Source organism: Pseudophryne corroboree, chromosome 1, assembly GCF_028390025.1.
Source record: "Pseudophryne corroboree isolate aPseCor3 chromosome 1, aPseCor3.hap2, whole genome shotgun sequence".
Taxonomy (NCBI): domain Eukaryota; kingdom Metazoa; phylum Chordata; class Amphibia; order Anura; family Myobatrachidae; genus Pseudophryne; species Pseudophryne corroboree.
In genome coordinates, this window is record NC_086444.1 from 520,341,745 (window position 1) to 520,366,291 (window position 24,547).

Genomic DNA, 24,547 nt, shown 5'->3' on the forward strand with positions numbered 1-24,547 from the left:
ACAGCTCGCATTGATGTGCCATCCTGGATGAGCTGTACTACCTGAGCCTCTTGTGTGGGTTGTAGACGCCGTCTCATGCTACCACTAGAGTGAAAGCAGCGCCAGCTTACAAAAGTGACCAAAACATCAGCCAGAAAGCATAGGAGCTGAGAAGTGGTCTGTGGTCACCACCTGCAGAACAACTCCTTTATTGGGGGTGTCTTGCTAATTGCCTATAATTTCCACCTGTTGTCTATTCCATTTGCACAACAGCATGTGAAATTGATTGTCAATCAGTGTTGCTTTCTAAGTGGACAGTTTGATTTCACAGAAGTGTGATTGACTTGGAGTTACATTGTGTTGTTTAAGTGTTCCCTTTGTTTTTTTGAGGTGTGTGTGTTAAAATAATTAAAAATAACATGACAAGCTGTGGACGCCATTTTACACTTCCTGCCTCTTCCTACAGGAATTTGGTCGGCCTACAACACATGGCCACTGGAGGGGGCAGGGGTGTTAATGGGGTTTCTTTAGTAAGACATACTGAACATACTAGCATGTGGTGCACTCAATCACACTTTAAATTATTATTTTTTATTTACTGTCTGTCTATGCATAATAACTGGAACAGCATCTACTTGCACAGTGTGTCTTGTACATACGGGTCCAAATAAGGATCTCTGCCCTGATCCCCTTTGAGCGATGCTGGCAGGTGTGATGGCTGATTTGAAGTCCTATTTGTCCGCTGCATGGAAATAACGTGAGGCGGTTTAAGTCTGTTTCACGGTAACACCGTCTAAGCTGCCACAGTGCTCAGACTATTTCTAGAGCACTGCTTGGTTTACAAACATCCATGTCTAGTTCAATTCATACAAGTAGTCATCAGGTGTCTCATAATTACCGTTTTCCCAGTGTTATTTTCTGTAGATTCAATGCCAGTCCTGAATATATAAGGAAGCAAATGAGGTTTATTAAAAATCAAATAAACGCTTTTCTGTGCGAAGCAATTTATGTTTAACTAGCTTTTCCACGATAACTTACTGTGAAATTTTGCCACCAGTGGACTCTTTTTAGTTCAAAATTTTCTAATAAGTTAACTATTCCAGTCCCAGCTGCAACCACGCTTTAAGATACGTTCCAGCGTAAGCTGAGGGCCCTGCTAAAGTCCATTTATAATGCAGCAGGAGTGTTGCTTAGACTTACTTTAGTTGGAGTTTGGGTTAACATAGCTGGAAGTGCTTAGGCGACACAGCTCAAGTTCGCCCTACTACAGGGTCGCTCCTAAAAAAGGGGAAAACTTGACCACCTATCAACCTATAAACGATCACATTTGCGATTTAACTGAGTATTTGACTATGGCATCTATGGATGTTGGTCACGTAAGTTCTCAGATTTCTGCTGCGGGGTACACTGGGCTCCACAAGGATAGACATAGGGGGGTAGAGTAGGATCTTGATCCGAGGCACCAACAGGCTGAAAAGCTTTGACTGTTCCCAGAATGCATAGCGCCGCCTCCTCTATAACCCCGCCTCCCTGCACAGGAGCTCAGTTTTGTAGTTGGTGCCGCAGATAGCAGGCACATAACAGAGGGGCTGCTCCAGGCAGCCCTAAGAAGAGCTTTTTTGAAGAAAAAGTGAAGACTACAAGGGCCGCAGCGGTGTGTAAATGTCAGAGACATTCACTGCTGCAGCTCCAGCTCTCCCCAGCGGCGTTGTACACTCCCGAGCCCTGGTTGCCGGGTAACTACAGCAGGAGGCTCCTGTTTTCTTCACGGTCAGGCACACATGACGGGAGCTCTCCGGGACCGCGTGGCCGCACCTCGGGAGGTGGTGAGTGGGTCCCGCTTGCGGGACCCGTACTTTATTGCGATCCGGCGCGGTCAGTGGGAGGCGGGCCGCGCGCGCTGGTTGTGGACACTGTGGCAGTACAGGCGATCCCACTAGATCACCAGGGCATGGGCGCAGGTCAGGTTTTCTCTCTAAACCATTTTAATAGTAGCCCACAGTACCTGGTGGTTTTGCCAGCAGGGGGATAAGGCTTAGACCTGAAGCCCCTCCCCCTGCCCCAGGGCGCCATTTCCCGCAAATGTTCCTGCCCTGGAGCTGCATATCTGTCTCTCCCTCACTCCCTGTCAGTGTCTGGGCACCATTTCTCTCAGCTTCACTGTTCCTGGGACTGCTTGGGCAAATCCTCCTGTGTAAAGCCGCCTGGTTGTCAGTGCTGTGACTTTACATGACACTTAAGTATTCTACCTGCCTTTTAGACAGTGTTAGTTAAGAAAGAGTGCATTTAGTCAGGGGTTTCTAGTACAATCACCCTGTGATATACATCCAGTTCTTACTGTGCAGTGTTATATCTATTGACTACATAGCTATATATATAAGCTAGTCCAGTGCAGTATTATTGTTAGTAATAACCTCTGCATTGTACAAACTGTGACTATATGTGTGTGCATAAGCTAGCTGAGTGGTGTCCATTTCGTGTCTCTCACTCAACTTGCTATCCCTATATTCTATAACCTGAGGGGGATTGGTGCGTCAGGTTTTATATTTATATAGGATTTTCACAAAGATATACACAAGACACAGCAAAAACTCTAATCCATGCTCTCATTATCTCCCGCATTGATTATTGTAATAGTCTCCTGACCGGTCTTCCCAAACATAGGCTCTCACCACTACAATCCATTTTGAATGCAGCTGCGAGGCTAATCTTCCTTGCCAGACGTTCATCGTCTGCAGATCCGCTCGGTCAGTCCCTCCATTGGTTACCGGTATTCTACCGTATTAAATATAAAATACTTTTACTCACATACAAGGCTATTAACCAAACTGCACCAACATACATCTCTTCACTCATCTCAAAATATATCCCTACCCGACCTCTCCGCTCTGCACAAGATCTACGTCTCTCATCCACACGCATTACTTGTTCACACTCAAAATTACAGGACTTTATCCGGGCTTCACCCACTCTGTGGAATGCCCTCCCACGCACAGTAAGACTCTCCTCTAGTCTCCAAACCTTTAAACGGTCCCTGAAAACTCACCTCTTCAGACAAGCCTACCAAATTCCAGACCCACCCACATAACCTTCAGTGCTTCCCTATCTAATTACATCCTCTGTAGAGTATTCATAACATCACATATCTTGTCTTTCTTTAGTCTCACACCCTCCTGACACTTGGATAACTTTGTGGGGTATCATCATACAACCCATTAAGAACCTAGCAATCTGGTGGACCATTATGCAATAGGTAGCATCTATCCTTGTGTATCTATGCCTATTTCCCTATAGATTGTAAGCTTGCGAGCAGGGCCTTCCTACCTCTATGTCTGTCTGTTTTTACCCAGTTTTGTTCTATTACTGTTGTTCTAATTGTAAAGCGCAACGGAATATGCTGCGCTATATAAGAAACTGTTAATAATAAATAATAAATATACTTTAATACGTATTTTTCTCTGTGATTTTAGTCACCATATCTCTCCTTTATCTCTGCTAGTGCTGACTACACTGCGCAGGGGTTTGGGTACGAGGTATTGTGCTGCTGCCAATTGTACTGTGTTACCTGATACTGCAAGTTACATCATGTCTGCTTCTGAGGGTAACGGTTCTGGGGCTGAACACACTGGCGGTGTTGCTAAAGCCACAGATCCCTATGAGGAGAATATAGCAGCTGTGGGCTCTGGTTCTGGGGGCTCCTTGCCCCCCAGTGGGACTGTGGCAACCGAGGTACTTAATGACCCACCGTGGGCCGCTTTTTCCACGCTTCTACATACGCTAGTTAATAAACTAACACCCCCTATGGGACCCCCTATGCCGGTACAACCGTATGTGGTCCCTGCAGCTAACCCGCCGTGGGCGGATGACTTATCTGCTCAATTGAATAAGTTGAACCAGTCCCTGACTATTAAAAGTCTGACTCTCGCTCGCCCAAGCCCAAGGGGTCCTCTAAGCAAGCTCTTATCTCCTCACAATCCACTGCTGTCACGGACACCTCGTCTGATGAAGACGGCACTTACACTGACCCCACAGATTCTGAAACAGATACTGCTGATGGGGAGGGTAGTTCACATGTGGATGTTCCTGATCTTTTGGAGGCTATTAAGTTGATTTTACAGATTACGGATGATCCCGAGCCATCCGTCCCTCCTAAGAAACCAGATAGGTTCAAGCGTCAGAAGGTGGTTAAACAAGTTTTACCTCACTCTGACCACCTAGTGGATATACGTCAGGAACCCTGGGAAAACCTGGGTAAGAAGTTTGTGCCTCAAAAGAAGATGCTGGCTCGCTATCCCCTTGCACCAGAGCTGTCTAAAAATTGGGAAACGCCTCCTCCAGTAGACTCACATGTGGCTAGGATGGTGGTTTCCTCAGCTCTACTTGTCACTACCGTCACGTCTCTAAAAGAGCCTACGGATAAACGTGTGGAGGGTTGTCTGAAAGCGATTTACACCCTCACGGGTGCTGCACAAAGGCCCACTATTGCAGCAACATGGGCTGCAGAGGCTATTGAAGCATGGGCCTTGGAGTTAGAAGCTGAAATCTCTTCTGACCATGCTAGACAATGCTTGTCATATATTGTCACAGCTTCTCGCTATATTAAAGAGATGGCCTCTACTACGTCAGTCCTGGCTCGCCGGATATTGTGGCTGAGATCCTGGTCTGTGGATCTGGACTCTAGAAAAACCCTGGAGGTGCTCCCTTTCAAGGGAGATATTCTGTTTGGGGAGGACTTAAATAAGATAGTGGCTGACTTAACTACTGTCAAACTGCCTGTCTGCCAAGTACCGCTCCTTCTGTGTCAAAGGCAAAAGGTACTTCCTTTCGCCCCTTTCGTCCTTCAGGTAAAGCAAAAGGTCAGGCGTACAACAAGCAGGCCCGCACTTCCAAACCTGGTAAGCCAAAGCCCAAAAGAGCCTGGGCGGCCCGTCAGGCAGCTTCCAAGACTGATAAGCCTGCCGCATGACGAGGCGGGCCTCCCCCTGGGGGATCGGCTTCTAGGGTATACCCAGGAATGGTTGAAGACCACTTCAGATGCCTGGGTACGGGAAGTCGTCACTCGAGGTTACGCCATAGCCTTCAAAAACCGCCCCCCTCATCGATTTTGCCGGACAGACTTTCCGTTGGACCAGACAAAGGCAAACACTCTACACTCGGTGGTACAGACCCTCCTGGATACAGGAGTCGTAGTACAGGTGCCTCTTGCGCAGAGGGGCCGGGGGTACTATTCTCTGCTGTTTCTAGTCCCGAAACCAAATGGGTCCTCCCGGCCCATTCTCAACCTCAAGGCATTGAACAGGTTTGGGAAGGTTTCCAAGTTCCGTATGGAAACCCTTCGCTCTATAGTTCTGGCCTTGGAACCTGGGGACTACATGGTCTCCCTGGACATACAGGATGCTTACCTGCATATTCCTATAGTAGTGTCACATCAACAATACCTGAGGTTCGAAATTGGCAACCTACATTACCAGTTTCGGGCGTTACCTTTTGGCTTAACAACGGCTCCGCGAGTCTTCTATGGCGGTGATGACTGTGGTACTCTGCCGTCAAGGGGTCAGGATACTGCCGTATCTGGACAACTTGTTAATCCTGGCAAATTCCCCAGATCTTCTCCTGCGTCCTAACACACTCCTCCCACAGCCTAACCCTAACCTCTCCTCCCACGTCCTAACACACTCCTCCCACAGCCTAACCCTAACCTCTCCTCCCACGTGCTAACACACTCCTCCCACAGCCTAACCCTAATCTCTCCTCTCACGTCCTAACACACTCCTCCCACAGCCTAACCCTAATCTCTCCTCACGTCCTAACACACTCCTCCCACAGCCTAACCCTAACCTCTCCTCCCACGTCCTAACACACTCCTCCCATAGCCTAACCCTAATCTCACCTCCCACGTCCTAACACATTCCTCCCACAGCCTAACCCTAACCTCTCCTCCCACATCCTAACACACTCCTTCCGCAGCCTAACCCTAACCTTTCCTCCCATGTCCTAACGCACTCCTCCCACAGCCTAACCCTTACCTCCCCTTCTGCAACCTAACCCTAAACTCCCTATCGCTGCAGCGTAACACTTCCCTCCCGCAGTCTAACCGTCCCTTCCTGCAGCTTAACCCTAGCCTCTCCTTCCACAGCCTATCCTTAACCGTCGGCATTCTGAGAATTGAGAAAACAAATTTGCATATGTTTTACATGTTCCATGTCAACATGTCCGGTTTGCAAATGTTGACATTATGGGGTAAATTAGCTAAAGCTTCTAAAAATGAAAAGAGGTGATGTTGCCCATAGCAACTAATCAGATACTGGGGGTAATTCTGAGTTGATCACAGCAGGAACTTTGGGGGTCATTTCGAGTTGTTCGCTCGCAAGCCGTTTTTAGCAGCTTTGCACACGCTAAGCCTACGCCTACTGGGAGTGAATCTTAGCATAGTAAAATTGCGAACGAAAGATTTGCAATATTGCGATAAGACATCTCTGTGCAGTTTCTGAGTAGCTCGAGACTTACTCTGCCAGTGCGATCATTTCAGTGCTTGTCGTTCCTGGTTTGACGTCACAAACACACCCAGCGTTCGCCCAGCCACTCCTCCGTTTCTCCAGCCACTCCCGCGTTTTTCCCAGAAACTGTAGCGTTTTTTCCCACATGCCCATAAAACGGCCAGTTTCCGCCCAGAAACACCCACTTCCTGTCAATCACATTACGATCGCCTGAACGAAGAAAAAGCCGTGAGTAAAATACCTAACTTCATAGCAAATTTACTTGGCGCAGTCGCAGTGCGAACATTGCGCATGCGCACTAAGCGGAAAATCGCTGCGATGCGATGAAATTTACCGAGCGAACAACTCGGAATGACCCCCCTTGTTAGCAGTTGGGCAAAACCATGTGCACTGCAGGGGGGGCAGATATAACATGTGCAGAGAGAGTTATATATGGGTGGGGTGTGTTCAAACTGAAATCTAAATTGCAGTGTAAAAATAAAGCAGCCAGTATTTACCCTGCACAGAAACAAAATAACCCACCCAAATCTAAAGGGCTCTACACACTGGCCGACATCAGCCAAAGATAAGAACGATCTCGTTCATAAATGAACGAGATACCGTTCATATCTTTGAGTGTGGAGGCTCCAGCGATGAACGATGCGCGGCCCCGCGCTCGTTCATCGCTGGTCCCCCGTCGGCTGTACATGCAGGCCAATATGGACGATCTCGTCCATATTTGCCTGCACTTCAATGCAGCCGGGTGACGGGGGGAGTGAAGAAACTTCACTCCCCCCGTCACTGGCCCCCCGCTGCCGGGTTGGGCAGCTCGGCGGCGGATCGGCCAATGTGTAGGGCCTATAACTCTCTCTGCAAATGTTATATCTGCCCCCCCTGCAGTGCACATGGTTTTGCCCAACTGCTAAAAATTTTCCTGCTACGATCAACTTGGAATTACCCCCACTGTCTATAATTTTCTAGGATGCAATAGAGAAATTATAGGCAGCATCTGATTGGTTGCTATGGAAAACCTCCCCTCTTTTGGTTTTTAGAAGCTTTAGTAAATATACCCCAATGACTGCATCCCATAAATACTTAAGATATGTCTATTATGCAGGAGTGAGAAACTAATCTATTTCATTAGGGTAGATGCTAGAATCAAGTGGGCTAAGGGACCTTTTCCATCAGGGGGAGGAGCTATGCCAGCGGGATAGTGCCTCTACTATCCACGCCACCAACTATTACCTTTAGTAATCAGGTGGCGAGCGAAGCGAGCCCGAAGCGTGGCGAGCCCGAAGCGTGGCGAGCGTACTTTTCGGGTACCCTGTTCGCCCGTAGCTCCTCCCCCTGGTGACGAGTCTCCTCCCCTAGGTATGTCAGAAGGTCCCTTCTCCCACTCCGATATAGAATCAACCATTTCATTAGTACATCGTACAAACCGAAAGAGATACTGGGAACTCTGTGGTGGACTAGAGATTTTTACTGTTTGATTCAAATAAAATTAAAAAAACAAGATTATTAATGGACAGACGGTACAGTTTAAAAAGAATGACAGGACTGGCCTACTGCCCAGCTACACTTGGCAACTACTTGATATGCCTGTCTTTCGCCACTGGTACCTACAATCTGCCAACACCTTGCTTTCCACCAACGTTTTGTTTGCAGACTTGTGTTGTTTTAGTGATTATAAAAGGTCAGAATTCAGGCTTTACCGCTGTAGATTTTAAACCATTGTAAAATGTTTATCATTTGCAATTTAAATCTTTTAACTTGTATTTGTGAATCTCCATTTAACAATCTGGTACTTGATTTGAGATGTTTTACTTTGCATCCATCTATTTAAAGTAACTTAACAGTAGGGACAACACATAAAATAGTGCACAATACAGCTTGATGCAGAGTTGGATGAAATCAGGTGCATGTGCTCCTGCATACATGAAATAAAATGCATGTATTCACTTGTTTGCAGAGTTGTATGCATCATGTGGTGTGGCTGCCCCATATCAGTATACTTGTTGTGATACTAGTCACTGTAAAACAAATCCATCCACACCATTAGACGATATCTGAATGGAAGATACAGTAAATAGATACTCAATAGACACCAGGTGGTCGACAGGGTCCAAAGGTCAACAGTTAAGTGGTCAATGACATGCAAATGATTGCACTGAAATGGTCGCTGCTTGTTTTTTTGTGTGTGATTTTTAGGGTTAAAATTACAAAAACAAATGTGTCGACCATTTGGTTTCGGGAGGCATTAAATTTGCTGGCTGTCCGGATCCTGGCTGTCAGGAGACCAATGCTGGAATCCCGACACCTGCTGAAATACCGTTGGTCGGAATCTAAACCACCGGCCGAAATCTCCACTCGGGTGGTTATCCACGCCAACATCCGAGGGCAACACTGGGCCTGAACCATGGCGAATGCAGCGAGCCCCGACATCCGGCATATCATACTGCATCCCTGGTGTCAACCCATTGACTATATACTATTGATCTTCTAATCCACACCCCCACTGGATATACTTCTAATATTACAGTAGATGTAATACTTAGGTACTACCCGAGTGCAGGAGTTCTCAATTCCAATCCCCACGTGCGTTTCTATAATCATGCACAGGTGAGAGTAAATCTATGTTGCTGGGTCAGTAATTATCCCACCTGTTACCACAGACAGATTTTTTAATGAGAGTTGCCCTAATGTATTTCTAAAATCAAAGGAAAAACATTCCTTTGCATAGATCAGGGGTTCTCAACTTCAGGCTTCAAGTACCACTAACAGCTCATGTTTTATGGATTTCCTAGAGTGCCACAACACAAAGATATTGCAAATCACTTGACAAGAAGAGAAAAAGGATTATGATCAGGGGCGTCACTATGCATTGTGACATCTGGTGCAGGTTAAATAGCCCATGGGCATGCGGAAGGCATGCACTGCTAAAAAATAAGGGGTGTGGCCATCAGTGGTGTCGAGAGGGTGAGAAGGGGTACAGATTACCCGGCCCAGGCATGCCATTTTTGGCTGGGATAATTTTTTCCCCCTTTATCATAAATCAGTGGGCGTGCATGTGAGCGGCTGGTTGGGCTGCCAGGAGGGGGGGATATATGTATGTGTCACCGGGCTATTTGTCCCTTGTCGTGGACGTCCCTCACAGCCACTTCCACCTGCCGCTCCACAGCTAGGATCTCGTGAAATTATATTATCATCTTTCGAATCAATCTTTGCAGCCAACTCTGGATGGCATCTTCAGAATCAGCAAGCTTCGGGAGGTGGGCAGGGACTGGGAGGGGTAGGCGTGCAGCTGGCTGGGCGTGGTCTGTGGGTTTAATAAGTGGAGCAGCTCAGCTCAGTTGTAAGAATCAGCAGCAGGGATGGTCACCTCGTCAGGAGCTAGTCTGTTAGACTGCGACACTGAGCTGAGAACTGTGATGGCACTGTGTCTTATAAATTCTATATAAATATTCTGTAATACATGCATCCATATATTACCATTAGTAAAATATATATATATATAGATCTATATATATTTCTATATAGATATAGATCTATATATATATATATATATATATATATTTACCTATATATAGAAATAGATAAATATACATACTGTGGCCACATCCACTCCAGGGGGGGTCCCCGGGAAGTTGTTGTACCGGGGCCCAGGATTTCTCTTGGCAGCCCTGGTGGCCATGCAGGAATGGACCGTGGCCTCGAGTCCCCACCCTCGTTTTCATCATTCTGGGGGTCCCGGAGACTATCTGCAGTGCCAGCTCCTACACTATGAAAGGAGCCAAGTTGTAATGTTACAGTGCTGCCAGGGCCAGCAAGAGAAATCTTGGGGCCCAGGACAGTGATATCTCTGTGTCCCCCTCAGAGTGATGGACACCAGGGCTGGATTATGGGGGGGGGGGGGGGGGGGGGGTCGTTACTCACATTTGCCATATATATATATATATATAGATAGATAGATGCTGTATATCTGTATTGGGCAGGCTATAATGATGCTGCACTAAATACACCAGTGCTCGCATGTGTAAGATCACCAGTCTCCGCTGAGCTCTTGCCCAGTCTGGGAGGTGGAGGACACCAATAACCACCAGCAGCTATCCATAGGGGTCTGTGCATGGACTGTGCAGGGTGTGGGAGGGGCAATCACAGGACCCCGCCCCTCCACTGGCGCGCAATTTTATATAAGGCAGTTGAGCGGATTATCTGCCACCTCACCCTCATCATCTGCAGCCCCAGCGCCGACCCCTCCTCCTCCAGGTCACTGCACTGTTCACCCCTTCCTGCCAGACTGATTCACCTTCTCCCCCCGCCAGTAAGAGGCCACGTGTGTTAGTGTATATATTTATTTATACACATATAATTATGTATATCTCTCTTTTCTCCCCCACACACCACAGTTTGTCTCTCCCCATTGACTCTATGCTGTATTCCCAGCTCCCCCACCCCATCCCAAAGCCCTGTATCCCCTCACCAAGCCACTCTTACCCTGGGAAGAGACTCACCTGTGCTGCACTCCCTAGTACCCAGACCCAAACACTGCACAGCAGACCCCACCAGAAGAGGCCGGTGCAGAGCACGGGAATCCTGACCAGCGGAGCTGCTGACATTTCCCTTTACTGTCTGCAACAGAGCTGAACCCGGAAGAGCAGGCGCTCACTCACGCAGCACAGTCACTGTGTGTGAGAGGCTCCTTTCACTCTGAGGCTGCGCCCACACAACTACAGCTCTCTGCCCAATTTGGACAAGGCGACTCACATCCCTACTGGGCACTAATCGGCATAGTCTTGGGGCCCCTCTGATCCTTGGGACCCAATACAGGTGTCCACTTTGACTCCCCTGTCACCGGCCCTGCCATGCGGCCCTCACACCCAACCAAAATTGGCCGACGCAGAGCACGGGAATCCTGGCCAGTGGAGTTGCTGCCATGTCCCGTAACTGCCTGCAACAGAGCTGGACCTGGAAAAGTGGGTGCACACACGCGCTGCCCAGTTACTGTGAGAGGCTCCTGTCACTCTGAGGGTGTGCCCACACCGTCTATAGCTCACTGCCCTATTTGGACAAGATGGCTCACATCACTGCCGGGCACTAAGTGGCCTATCCTTGGGTCCCCTCTGATCCTTGGGGCCCAGTACAGGTGTTCCCTTCTGTCACCGGCATTGAGTGTAGCACCCGACTATTGTCACTGGGGAGGAACCGGCATTTTGGTGTCACCGCTAGGAGAGTGACACCTAGGTGCAGCCTGCACTACTGTAGTGATGTCACTGACTATGATCATGCTTTGCACTCTTACATTTGTTAAACTTCATTATATTTAGTCCTGATATTACTAGGAGATCATAAGGTCAGTTTATTAGCATATTTTTGGGATGTGCGCCAATTTTGTGCTATCAGCAGTTAGGATGAAATTAAAATATGGCCCAATTATGAGATCATCTTGGAATATATGAAGAAGAACTAATTTAGGTAGTGGGGTTATGTGAAATCTCAGAACATTAGATAAAAGGGTAAATACCGCAGACCAAAAATTTGTAACGTACCAACATTATTACAATTGCGCCAACACATATTGGAGGTGGATGGCCAGATGGAATGAAGTCTCGATGGGGTTGAATATAAGCGATGTAAAAATGTTCCATATGGGACATGCATTTAGATTTAGGTATGGAACACCCCCTGCCATTCCTCATCTGAGATCATGCAAACAAGATCTTTTTCCCATTTCTCTAATGAGTTTAGTTTTGAGGGCGAATAGAGGCCAGTAGTGAAATTATACCACCTACTAATACCCCCTTTACTATCCACTCTACCTAATAAAACCCGTAGGTGCTTAGAAAGATAGGATACTCTATGGGGGGTAGGTGTAACGCTATGCAATCAGTGACGGAATTGTAGATACTTGTAGATACTTATAGAAGTCCCTATCGGACAGTAGTTAGTTACTAAAGCCGGGTTTTCCCCTGTTTAGGGGATGTGATTATCCTAGCTTCCAACATTTCAGTGGGGAAAACTCCCAACGTAGAGGCTTCATTGAAAACCTGAATCAACACCGGGATCAAAAGCTCTTGGAAGCAGTTATAGAATTTGTTAATATAGCCATCTGGGCCAGGTGATTTGTGTGCTGGAAGGGTTCTAATAACCTGTTGGAGTTCTTTCTCCGACTAGGGGAGTCCCAGGGTCTGGAGATCTTAACTTCCCCAGGTTGGGCAGAGACATCTTCCCCCCAAAATTATTCATTTACTCAGGCGTTGGTTGTGGAGTCGAAGAATAATTTTTTAAGATTATACAGAGAGGCATAGTAGCTGGCAAAGGCCGAAGCTATGTCTAACAGGTCTGTCACTTTTGTACCCTGGGAATTGGTGACCACCTTCACCCGATGCTTTGCAGTTTTTGCTCTTAGTTTCCTAGCTAATAATCTGTCCACCCTATCTCCTTCAACGTAAAACCTCTGTTTCAACCGAAATAGATTATTTTGAACTTCTGTTAGAGCAAGTACATTCCATTCCTCTCTAACCTTAAGAAGTTCTCAGTAAAGATATTTATCAGATGGGGAGGATTTGAGTTTGTTCTCAAGGACTGTCAGCCTAGACTCTACATCCCTCCGATAGGCCTCCCTCTGGTTACGCAGGCATGCAGCCGCCTGAATCGCAGATCTACGAGTTACTGCCTTGAGGGCGCACCAATGTGTAAACACAAAAGTGTCGGCTGGGATATTTGTTTCTAAATACATAGTAAGCATTTGAGCAATTGAGTTCTTAGTCTCCTGATTAGAGAGAAGGTGTTCACCAAGGCGCCAGGGACAAGGTGGAGTTCTTATAGAATGGGGATCCCAGCATAAGAATAGGGCTGAATGATCGGACCATGCAACTGGCACGATAGTAGCCTTTTTAATCTGTTGGAGGGTCCATTTATCTGAGAACACCAGATCAATCCTGGAGAATGACCCATGTACAGGGGAATAAAAAGTATAATCTCTACCGGTAAGGTTTTTGGCTCTCCAAACATCATACAGTTCGTATTCGTGATTTATGCATCTAAACGCTGCGGAATGATTACTTTTAGGTAAAGCCTTCAGGGGCGGTGCTTGGATATTTTATCTATGTTCGGGTCAAGTACCATATTGAAGTCTCCTAAAAGGAGCCGTTAATCAGGACTGAAGAACATTACAGAACTTCCTAAGAAAGGGGACCTGCTTGGAATTGGGGGCATGGATTACCACTAAAGTAACAGGTTTGTCATCCAGTTTGCTCACCAATATCAAGTATCTGCCATCGGAGTCAGAGAGCTGTTTGGTCACTTATTAGCATATTTTGATAAGGAGAGTGCCTGGCTGGGCACAATATCTATATAAGAGTCTTACAATTTTGTGATTGGTTGAAGATGTTTTTAGTGAGTTGTAATTGGTTAGGGCCAGCCTATCGGTGAGTGTAGGGGAGGTGTTTAGTGCATTAAGGGTAGAAACTTCCAGATTTGCTTCCTCTTGTCGGCTGGAAGGATAAGTGAAGGCTGTATTTTAGTCTGCCTGTCTCTTTCTTTCCTTCAGTTTTCTGCCTTATTCTCTATTTTTCCCCTCAGCACCTTTTCTTCTATTCTATCTATTCACCCAGCCTTATTCCTATTTTCTATACTGCTGCCTGTATTGCCCCTGTATTACACTGCCCGGCTCCCGTGTGCCTCCCCACCCTGCCATTATGCCCAGGCCTAAGTGTGCAGCCCCCCGTCCCCAAAGGCTGGCGGATGCTGCTCCCGCATCGGGTGCTGTGCGCCTCCGCCGCCCTGCTGCCATCCCCGCTTGTCAGGCTCCCAGCTCCGGACGGTCGCTGTCTCGGGCCGGGGATTCGGCACCCCTGGCCGCAAGTGTCCCTAGGGCTGCAGCGCCGGCCGCGTCTCTCCCGCGATCAGCGGGTATGGGGCGATGGGCTGCGGTGGGCGGCATGCGCGGCGTGGATTCGGCACCCCGAGCCGCGCTGGATTCTTACACAGGGGAGGTTGCGGGCGCGGCTACCCTGGGGCATAGTGGGCCCCTTGTGGGTCCCGCGCCCGGTGCTTTTGGGGGCCCTGATGCACCCCTGGCTGCTGGTGGGCATCACAGAGCCCCAGTGGCCGGGGGGGTCAGCGGGCATTTTGAGGATTTTAATAGGTTCAGTCAGACCCTCCTAGGTCAGGCTTTCCCCCTGGCGGCCATTTTAGTGCCTGGCTGCACATCCCATGGCCCTCAGCAAGCTTGTGGTAGCATGCTGGGTGGGGAGGTGCAGCCATCTGCTGGACACTTGGGGGTGCTGCGGGCCTTTTCTGTACAAGGCTCCGCAGAAGCTTCTGTGTCTTTGCCAGGCCAGCATTCCGTTACGGATTTTCGGTCCGTGGCGGGGGGGTAGCTTTGCTACAAGCACCCTTGGCTTTCCAGCATTCTCCTCCCCTAGCGGTACGGGCCTGCCTTACTTGCAATTCCCATTTCCCCCGGTAGTTTCGCAAAGTTTCCCTCCACTAGTTTCCACTCCGCAGGTGGTCCAGTCAGTCTGGTCCTCCGGGATGGGGCAAGCTTTCGGCCACCCACCTAATGTTTCTTCTTTTGCGGGAGGGTTTCACTCCACTTCACTTCCGGCGCCAGCCTTCCCATACTGTCAACCGCCTTATCCCCCGGCGCAGCCGGGGCCTTACGGGTATCCTTGGCAGGGCGGTTTTGGGTCCCCAGGTTTTCGCTTCCCAGCGTTAGCCAAGCAGCTACGGTGTCTCCGTACCATCCCCCAGCCCACGCGCCGCCGGCTCAGGTGGCACCGCCTGCGTCAGGTACACCGTTGCATTTGGTGGCCCCGGACGGGGAAGCGCAGCGCCCCCGCCCCGGTTCATCTGTTGGTTTGGCTAAGGGGCCGGGTAACTTAATTCCGCTTGTTTCTGTTCCCGAGGTTAATGCAGACGTCTCTGCAGCCCCTCAGGCTGCTCCGGTGCAGGACGGATCCGGGAGGCGCGGTTATGCGGACACATCTCCAGCAGATGCCGGTTCTTCAGTTCTGGGTCTCTCACAGGCGACTGAGATGGCCGACGTCCCTGGCCCTTCCGGTTCTGGTGAGCATGACGTTGCGGCTGATTCATCTGTTGTATCTTCATCTGAATCCTCTGCTAGCAGCGAGGGGTCTGATTCCCCCAAACGCCCGCGCAAGCTCGCGAAATTAGTTGCACGCAAGGTCGCCAAGGTGGTAGGCAAGGACAAGGTGCCAAAAAAGGCGGCGGCTCCTGATGAGCCGCCGTTGTTTTCGGAGATGGTGCGCTGCGCCAACACGGCTGTTACTCGAGGCTTACGGAAGAGGATGAAGGAGAAAATAGTTAAAGGGAAATTTGTCGACCTTTTCACCCTCACGGACGACATGAGGAAGGATTTCGATAAGGCTAAGAAGGCGGGGGGTATCGGTGAAAACGCTTTCCGGAGCTTTCATCATTGGTTGAGAGGTTTCTTGGTCTTTTCTGCCGTTTACCTAAAAACCCGCCCTGCCGAACATCTTAATGTGGTGAAATACATGTTTTTGATAAATGAGATGTTCTTAAAGTACAAAGGTTCCGTTTGGAGAGATTATGATGAAAAATTCTGTAAGAATCAGGCTGGCAATCCGACGTTACCTTTGGGCTTTAAGGATGTCGAGGTCTGGATGGAGGTTTCCAACCAAGGGAGCAGTGCAGTTGAGGGGCAGACCAAGAGGAAGTTTTCGGGGGGAAAGACTGTCCCTGGTACGGCGGCAAAGGGCAAGTGTTTTGCGTTTAACGACTCTAAATGCACTAGGGGTGCGGGCTGTCATTTTCGTCACTCCTGCCGCGTCTGTGGAGCCAATCACCCTGCCACGGATTGTAAGTGCGGAGGCGGGGTTAAGCAGGCCGACCAGGGTGCTGCTGGCGGCAGTGCGAAGTAATGCACCCTCACCCATAGTTGTACCTAAGTTGGCTAAATGGTTGCACCGTTACCCCAGGACGGCGGATGCTGAGTTCTTGTTAGCCGGGTTTAGTTGCGGTTTTCGTTTGCCCATTGCGGAATCAGTTCATGTTGTGTCTCGCAGGAATTTGAAGTCGGCGACGGAGTTCCCTCATGTGGTCAGGCAGAAGGTGGAGGCGGAGGTGAAGTTAGGTCGAATGTGCGGCCCTTTCGCATGTGAGCCTTTGCCTGGGTTATGCGTATCTCCCTTGGGGGTGGTTCCCAAGAAGGCGCCGGGTAAATTCCGCTTGATCCAGCATTTGTCCTACCCGCATGGGGGCTCCGTTAACGACGCCATTCCTGAGGAGTTTTGCACAGTCAGGTATTAGTTGTTTGATGAGGCCCTGGAGTTGATCCGGGGTTTTGGGCCCGCAGCACTGTTGGCCAAGTTAGATGTTGAATCCGCTTTTCGATTTCTTCCCCTTCACCCCGACTCTTTTAGGTTCATGGGTTTTCGGTTAGGTGGTTTCTTTTATGTTGACAAATGTTTGCCGATGGGTTGTTCGGTCTCTTGCGCCTACTTCGAGAAATTTAGCTCGTTCCTACATTGGTGCATTTCTGCTGGAACTGGGCACGTTGGCATCGCCCACTATCTCAATGACTTTATTTTTGTAGGCCCAGGAGGCAGCAACATTTGCCAGGAGCTCCTTTTTTCGGCGTCCGCCTTGTTCAGGGTTCTGGGAGTGCCTTTTGCCCACGATAAGACAGAGGGACCCACGTGTTGCCTTTCTTACCTGGGCATCGAGGTTGGCACTAGCGCATGTTGTTGTTGCATTCCGGCCGACAAGGTGAGGAAGCTTTTAGGACAGATCGAGGACTGCTTGAGTAAGCGTAGAGTTAGACTTCGTCAGGTGCAGTCCCTTTTAGGCTCCTTTAATTTTGCTTGCCGGGTCATTCCTATTGGGAGGGTTTTTTGCCGCAAGCTTGAGAGGGCCACGGCTGGATTGACTGGGCCACATCACACCATTCATCTGTCTCGGGAAATTAAGGACGACCTTAGAACTTGGTCGACCTTTTTGGTAACTTTTAATTCAGAATTGTTGTGGCCTCTCCGGCCCGTCGATAATTCTTCCCTGGAGCTGTTTACAGATGCTGCAGGTTCTACGGGTTTTGGTGCTTTTTTCCAAGGCGAATGGTGTGTTTCGGCCTGGCCCCGGTCTTGTGTATCTCGTGGTTTTACTGCTAACCTACTTTTATTGGAACTGTTTCCGATAGTTGTGGCAGTGGAGTTGTGGGCCTCTAAGTTGGCGAACCGGACGATTGTCTTTTGGTGCGACAATTTGGGGGTGGTGCAGGCGGTGAACAATCAACGTGCATCATCGCCGCAGGCTTTGCGGCTGTTGAGATTTTTGGTGTTACAATGTCTCAGTTTTAACATCAATTTCACGGCGAAGCACGTGCCTGGGGTCGAGAACGACATCGCGGATGCGCTGTCGCGTTTCGATTTTGCCAGGTTTCGCAGGTTGGCCCCCGGGGCGGAGGCCCTAGGATCAACATGTCCAACTTCTGTCTGGCAGATTATAGAACTGGCGTAGCTGGCTTGGCACTGAACTCATTGGCCCCTTCGACCCGTTGGGCATACGCTGCGGCTTGGCGTGAGTGGCAGGTGCATCAGCTTAGGTGTGGGGCCGGGGGTAAGTCAGAGGAGGACGTTTTGTTGGCCTTTGTTTGGGAGTGTTACCAGAGTGGTAGGTCCAAGGCGTCCATGTGCGCGGCGTTGGCTGGGATTTCGTTCCATGCTCGGTTGCAGCAGGGGACGGACCCCACCAGGTCTTTTACTTTATCCAAGGTGCTCAGGGGTTGGGCAAGGTTAAGTCCGTCCCAGCCGGATACGCGCAGACCTATTGACACGCAGTTGTTGCGCAAGCTCATGGCGATTCTGCCGGCGGTGACTGATTCTGCGTTTGAGGCGTCCCTTTTCCGTGCAGCCTTTTCCTTTGCGTTTTTTGGGGCCTTTTGAGTTGGTGAGCTGGTGGCCGCTAATAAACGGTCCACTGATACAGGCATGCTTTTCAGGGACCTGGTGCTCAAGGAAGGTGTCGTCATGTGTAGGTTACCCCGTTCCAAGACCGACCAGCTGGGTCGAGGACGCTGGGTGATTTTGAAGGCTCAGGAGGATGACGAGTTATGCCCTGTACTGCTCGCAAAAATGTATTTGCCTTTACGGCCTAAATGTGGTGCTCAAGTACTGCTGCACGGGGATGCATTGCCTCTCACTTGGTTTCAGTTTGCCGCTGTGTTGAAGCACTGTTTGGTCGCCCTGGGGCTTAATAGCGCTGATTATGGGACGCATTCCTTCCGCATCGGTGCGGTAACTTGCGCTGCGGCGCGCGGACTTCCACCGTCAGCCATTCAGGAAATGGGACGTTGGAAGTCAGCTGCGTTTAAGTCTTATATTAGATTGGATAAGGTTTAATGTTGCGCTACTTGCGCTAACCCAAAAACGTTGTTTACCTGCCAATTTTGGAATGGTTAGCGTTCCACAATTGGAGGTGTGAAGGAATTTTTAAAATTTTCCTCCGAGGGGGCCTAATTACAATTGGCTAACACTCCAGGTCCACGGGAGGTTTTTAAGTTTTCTCCTTCACTTGGGTTTTATGTTACTAACTGTTCGGTTCGGTCTAACGGTTCTAATTACCTGTTTTATGTGCACTGCCTGACAGCTAGGTTACTTTTTCTTTTACAGTGTCCACTGATTCCACCGAACAGATTTGGGTAGTTGGCCATTCTTACGTGTTTCGGGCCGAGCGCCATCCCCTTGCTGATAGGTCGTCTGAGTTGTTAGGTGGTCGCAGAGTGTGATGGTTAGGTGTGAGAGGTCTCAGATGGTCTGGACTCTTGGATCTGTTGTTTCAGCAGGAGCAGCGTTGGGCGCTCGGCCCAAAACACGTATGAATGGCCAACTACCCAAATCTGTTCGGTGGAATCAGTGGACACTGTAAAAGAAAAAGTTGCTGCTGCACCTGGGCGGTAACGATGTAGGTCACCTTAAAGGTATAGATCTTATCCTTCGGATTCAAGCGGATTTGGGGGAACTTAGCTTGCTTTGGCCTGGTGTACGCTTGGTTTGGTCTGACATTATTCCTAGGTTTGTCTGGAGGGGATCCTGGAACGTCACAGCGATTGACAGGGCTAGGAAGAAGATTAACTTTGCTGTGTCAAAGTTTGTTTTGGCTGCTGATGGTTTGGCTGTTAGACATCCGCTATTGGTGCTCCAGACCCCCTTTTATTTTAGGAAGGATGGTTTGCATCTCTCCCATCTTGGGATTGGAGTTTTTCTGAGGGCGCTGTTTTCTTGTCTGGTTTAGTTTGTTATCTTTGTAGGTAGGGATAGGAGTTGTTTTGAAAGGTATTTTGTTCTTGTTTGGTTGGATTTCATTTCGTATTGGGTTGGCGGGCTGCGTTTCTCTGAAACTGGCAGTGGCGGGAAGGCGCTACTGGCCAGCGGTCACTTGTAGCATAAGTGGTGTTGTGGGGCACATACCCCTTTTGAAGGACTGCGAGTGTGTCCTGCCCTTGTGGGGGGGCGAGGGGCGCTTCCTTGGAGGGCGTCCTCACTCTGCTATAGGAAGGGGTGGTGCGACCTTCGCAACACAGGTTATGCTGATATATATAGATGGGGCGTTTCAGTCGCACCCATGACAGTTGGGGCGTTTAGTCGCCGCCATTTTGTAAGATCGTGACTAGAGCTGGTTAGTGGTAGCGTCTTCCTGGCCACCCACTACGAGTGAAGTCATTCCAATTAATAAATTCAATGACCATTTAATCCAACGCAGTTGTGTCCGTGTCTTTATTTTTAGTTGATAAGCTAGCTTAAAGTTTATAGTTAATGTCAAGCACAATAAATGAATAGACGCCTTATAAAACTAGAATTATATGTAAAACAGAAAAAAATGTTTTTATCTTCTCTTTATTTATATAAAATATTTGGTATTAATATACTCAGTAAATTCAGTCCTTGTGTCAATTGAACATTAGCTTCTACAGTTGGTGACTGTTCAATTTACAATTCTGCTATTACTGCTATATAATTCACCTTTGGACACCAAAGTATTAGTATTACAGTGTAACTTTAAGCTGATATAAATAACGTGATGTAATTGAAATAAATGTTGCTATTGCTGCTATGTAGCTCAGAGAAGCACATTGCAAGTGTGGGATTTCATATGGGATTTTCCGTTTGTCACAGAAGAAATCTATCTGTTCTATTTAGTGAAAGCAGGCATTCTATTATTTCATTTCCCTTTCCCCTTGGAAATAACTATTTAGGAAATGTAATTCACAAATGCTTTTAGCGCATTAGACATAATTTCTTCTTGGTTAGAGATTTTTTGTCAGTTCTATATACTATATCAAGCATGATTTATGGTGTATCGGCAGTTACATTTATTTCCAGACATAATTTACCCAGTGGTGTGTAAACTGCATTGTACATTTTGCAGTAATTACAATTATCTATGTGGTCTCAATTCCTTTGACAAAGACTTAAGTTGAGTACAAACTTGGACAACCTGACAATCTCCCGATGGTCCCATACAATGTAATGATATATAGTGTGTCACGTACACACTACACACTATACAATCCGCCTTACAATGACTTGCTATATCATTACTTGATTAAAGTAACCACACTACAGAATTCATCAAACAATGAGCCTAATTCAGATCTGATCGCAGCAGCAAACTTGTTAGCTAATAGGCAAATCCATGTGCACTGCAGGTGGAGCAGACATAGCATGTGCAGAGAGAGTGATAGGCCCTACACACATGCCGATATCACTGCACGATATGAACGAGATAACGTTCATATCGTGCAGTGTGGAGTCACCAGCGATGAACGATGCGCGGCCCCGCGCTCGTTCATTGCTGGTGACATGTCGGCTGTGCATGCAGACCAATATGGACGAGATCGTCCATATTTGCCTGCACGTCTATGGAGCCGGGTGACGGGGGGAGTGAAGAAACTTCACTCCCCCCGTCACTGCCCCCCGTCACTGCCCCCCCGCCGCCGGGTCGCCCGTCGGCCGTTTCGGCCTTCGGGCACCTCGGCGGCACATCGCCTAATATGTAGGGCGCCTTAGATTTGGGTGGGGTATGTTCAAACTGAAATCTAAATTGCAGTGTAAAAATAAAACAGGCAGTATTTACCCTGCACAGAAACAATATACCCCACCCAAATGTAACTCTCTCTGCAAATGTTATATCTGCCCCCTCCCCCTGCAGGGCACATGGGGGTCATTTCGACCCGTTAGCACACAGCGGTCCTTTGCAGCGGCGCAAAAGGGTCGGAACTGTGGCTGCGCGGTTCCCGCATTGCACATGCGTGTCGTTGCCCAGCGACGGCAGTTGCCGGGAAACGACGCCAGGACCGAAAATAGCGATCGCAGGCCCGATCTCAAGAAGATTGACAGCGGGAAGGAGGATCGAGTGTCTACTCACCGTTTCCCTGGCGTGGTAAGGCGAATGCAGGCGAGTCCAGGCGTTTGGAGGGCGGATGTCTGACGTCACAGCCGGGACCTTCATCGCTGGATCCGTCGCACTGGGTAAGTAGCTGCAGGGCTGGTCTTATTTTGCAGGAAACTTTTTTAGCATAGCAGGGCTGCACAAGCGATCGCAGCCCTGCTATGCTAAAATACACTCCCCCATAGGCGGCGTCAAGTTGATCGCACGAGCAGCAAAAAGTTGCTACGCGCGATCAACTTGGAATGACCCCCATGGTTTTGCCCATTAGCTAACAAATTTGCTGCTGCTATCAGATCTGAATTAGGCCCTATGAATTGCAGGTACCATAATTGCATGGTGTACCCAGAGCCGGCCCTAACCAATATGATGCCCTAGGCAAGATTTTGTCTGGTGCCCCCTAGCACCGCCGCCAGTTCTGCCTCTGACCCAGCACCCCTTTCCCAGCACCATCACCCCTCAGTCATAGCAGTCCTCATTTTGGTGTTCCTAACCCCTATATTTTAAATAGGAAGAGTGCGCACCCAAAAAGGGGTGTGATCTTGCTAGGAAGGGGCATGGTCACACAATAGTACCCCCAGTTCAAATTACACCACACTTGATTCACATTTTATTACGCAATAGTGTCCCTAATTCACGTTACACCACACGGCAGAGCCTCTTTACCTTATAAACATTATACCTCACAGTAGTGCTCCTACTTCACATTACACCACACCGTATTGCTCTTTATCCACATTAGACCACACAGTAGTGCCCTTTCTTTACGTTATGCCACACAGTAAAGCACCTTATACACATAATGCCACACATTAGTAATGCATTTATACATAATACTACACAGTAATGCCCCTTACACATATGACACACATTATTAATGTCCTTAAAAACATAATGCACCTTACACATTTTGCCAACCTTTATTAATGCCCTTATACACATAATGTCCCTTACACATATGCCGCACATTATTAATGCCCTTATACACATAATGACACACACAATGTCCCTTTCACATATGCTGCACATTATTAGTGCACTTATACACATAATGACACACATAGTGCCACTTACACATTTTCTGTACATTATTAATGCATTTATACACATGACACATATAATGCCCCTTACACATATGCCGAACACTATTGCACAACCAACCCACCCGCACACAGCACTCACATGACCGCTAACACTGTGGCCTCTGCTTGGATACAGATGTGTCCTCATACATCTTGCCTCAATATGCCATGCAGCAAGCGATGCCTGGCGTGAGTCAACTGGCAGCTCTGCTAACATAGAGCGCCTTTTTTAATGAAAATTCATCTTATTTCCATTACTATTTGACTAGGATGCACAAGCAGCTTCTGATGATTAAAATGATATGCAGCATGCCTATATTCTGTGTGCAACTGTGGCTGTATCTGCTTACAAAATGCTACGTTACAGTGATTTCCAAGAATACACTGTATATACACTGTATGCAGGCATGCTGCATATCATTTTAATCAGCAGAAGCTGCTGGTGCCCCTAGGCATACCAAATGTCCTAGGCATTTGCCTAGTTTGCCTATGGCTAGGGCCGGCTCTGAGTGTACCCACCTTAAGATGTCTATATGAGGGCAGCTCGCATTGTGCATATGTCAACTAATACCAGTAGCCTGCAAGCAGCAATCAGCCTTCTGTGACAATCTTTAGATTGTAAGCTCTCACGAGTAGGGCCCTCTTCCTTCATGTGCTTATCTTTCTCTTACTTTAATAATCTTCAACTGCACCAACTCCAGCAGTCTTCTGCCACCTTATGCTTATTTCAGTGTCATCTGCTGATGTAGCTATGTTTATTTACCATGTACTTGTCCTATATTGTCGTCAACTGTAAAGGGCCCCATACACTTATACGACATGACGGTCCGTCATGTCATCTAAGATGTCCCTTCAACCTCCCGGCAGCCTCCCGGGCGTCAGGATAGTAAAAAATACATTGTATGCTGTCCTTTTGCATACGATGTATCTTTTGCTATCCCAGCCATTCCTGCAAATTGACAGTAGATAAATCGGAGATATAAGTAGTTTTATTTGTGTCTCAAGTGGTAGATCCAAATAATTCTGTAGTAAGGCATCTATTATATAAACTGTGAACACCAAAGGGTGTAGATATCTCTCCAGGCTGCAAGAAGAAATAGTCGAAATGCAGGGCTGGATTAAGGGAGAGGCAACAGGGGCGGCCGTCCCGAGGCCCCCACATATCAGGGGTCCTCACACAGTGCATTTTCAATTGTAGGGGTCTCTCTCCGGCAGCTCAGATGTTTAGTAACATCGGCCACCGAGGAGCTCCTGCATAGTCAGTCTCACAGAATAGGGAAGGGAAATCACGCGAGACAGTGACTTGAAGATGCTGGTGTGTGCTGGTCAGCCAGTGCTGTCGCGAGTGACCTCCCTGCTCTTCCAATAGAGCTCTGCATTGCACTGGCTGCTGCAGAGTTAATTGGCTCTGTCCCAGGAGCCTGCTAACGTCTGTAGGAAGACTCCCACCTGGTACCAACTCAGCATGTGTTGCAGCAAGCGAAGGTGCACCTGCCACTGTTTGTGGACTGAGAGATAGAACCCACCAGAGAATGCTGATATACACACCTACATACATACAAACTCCAACTTGCCTCCTGGCAA

At 48.3% G+C, this 24,547-nt stretch overlaps 1 long non-coding RNA gene across 2 annotated transcripts in view; it reads right to left on the reverse strand.

Moving 5' to 3' along the window:
• Positions 1-584: 584 nt before the first annotated feature.
• The window catches only part of LOC134912512 (uncharacterized), a 146,403-nt gene continuing 122,440 nt past the window's right edge, over positions 585-24,547 (reverse strand). Inside the window, exons 4-5 of one of the 2 annotated variants that reach the window (XR_010176978.1) lie at positions 878-917; positions 585-721 (exon numbers count right to left, since the gene is read on the reverse strand). This is a non-coding gene — a long non-coding RNA (uncharacterized LOC134912512). Of the gene's footprint in view, positions 918-24,547 lie in introns of both variants that reach the window. The other variant, XR_010176977.1, reaches the window with a different exon arrangement.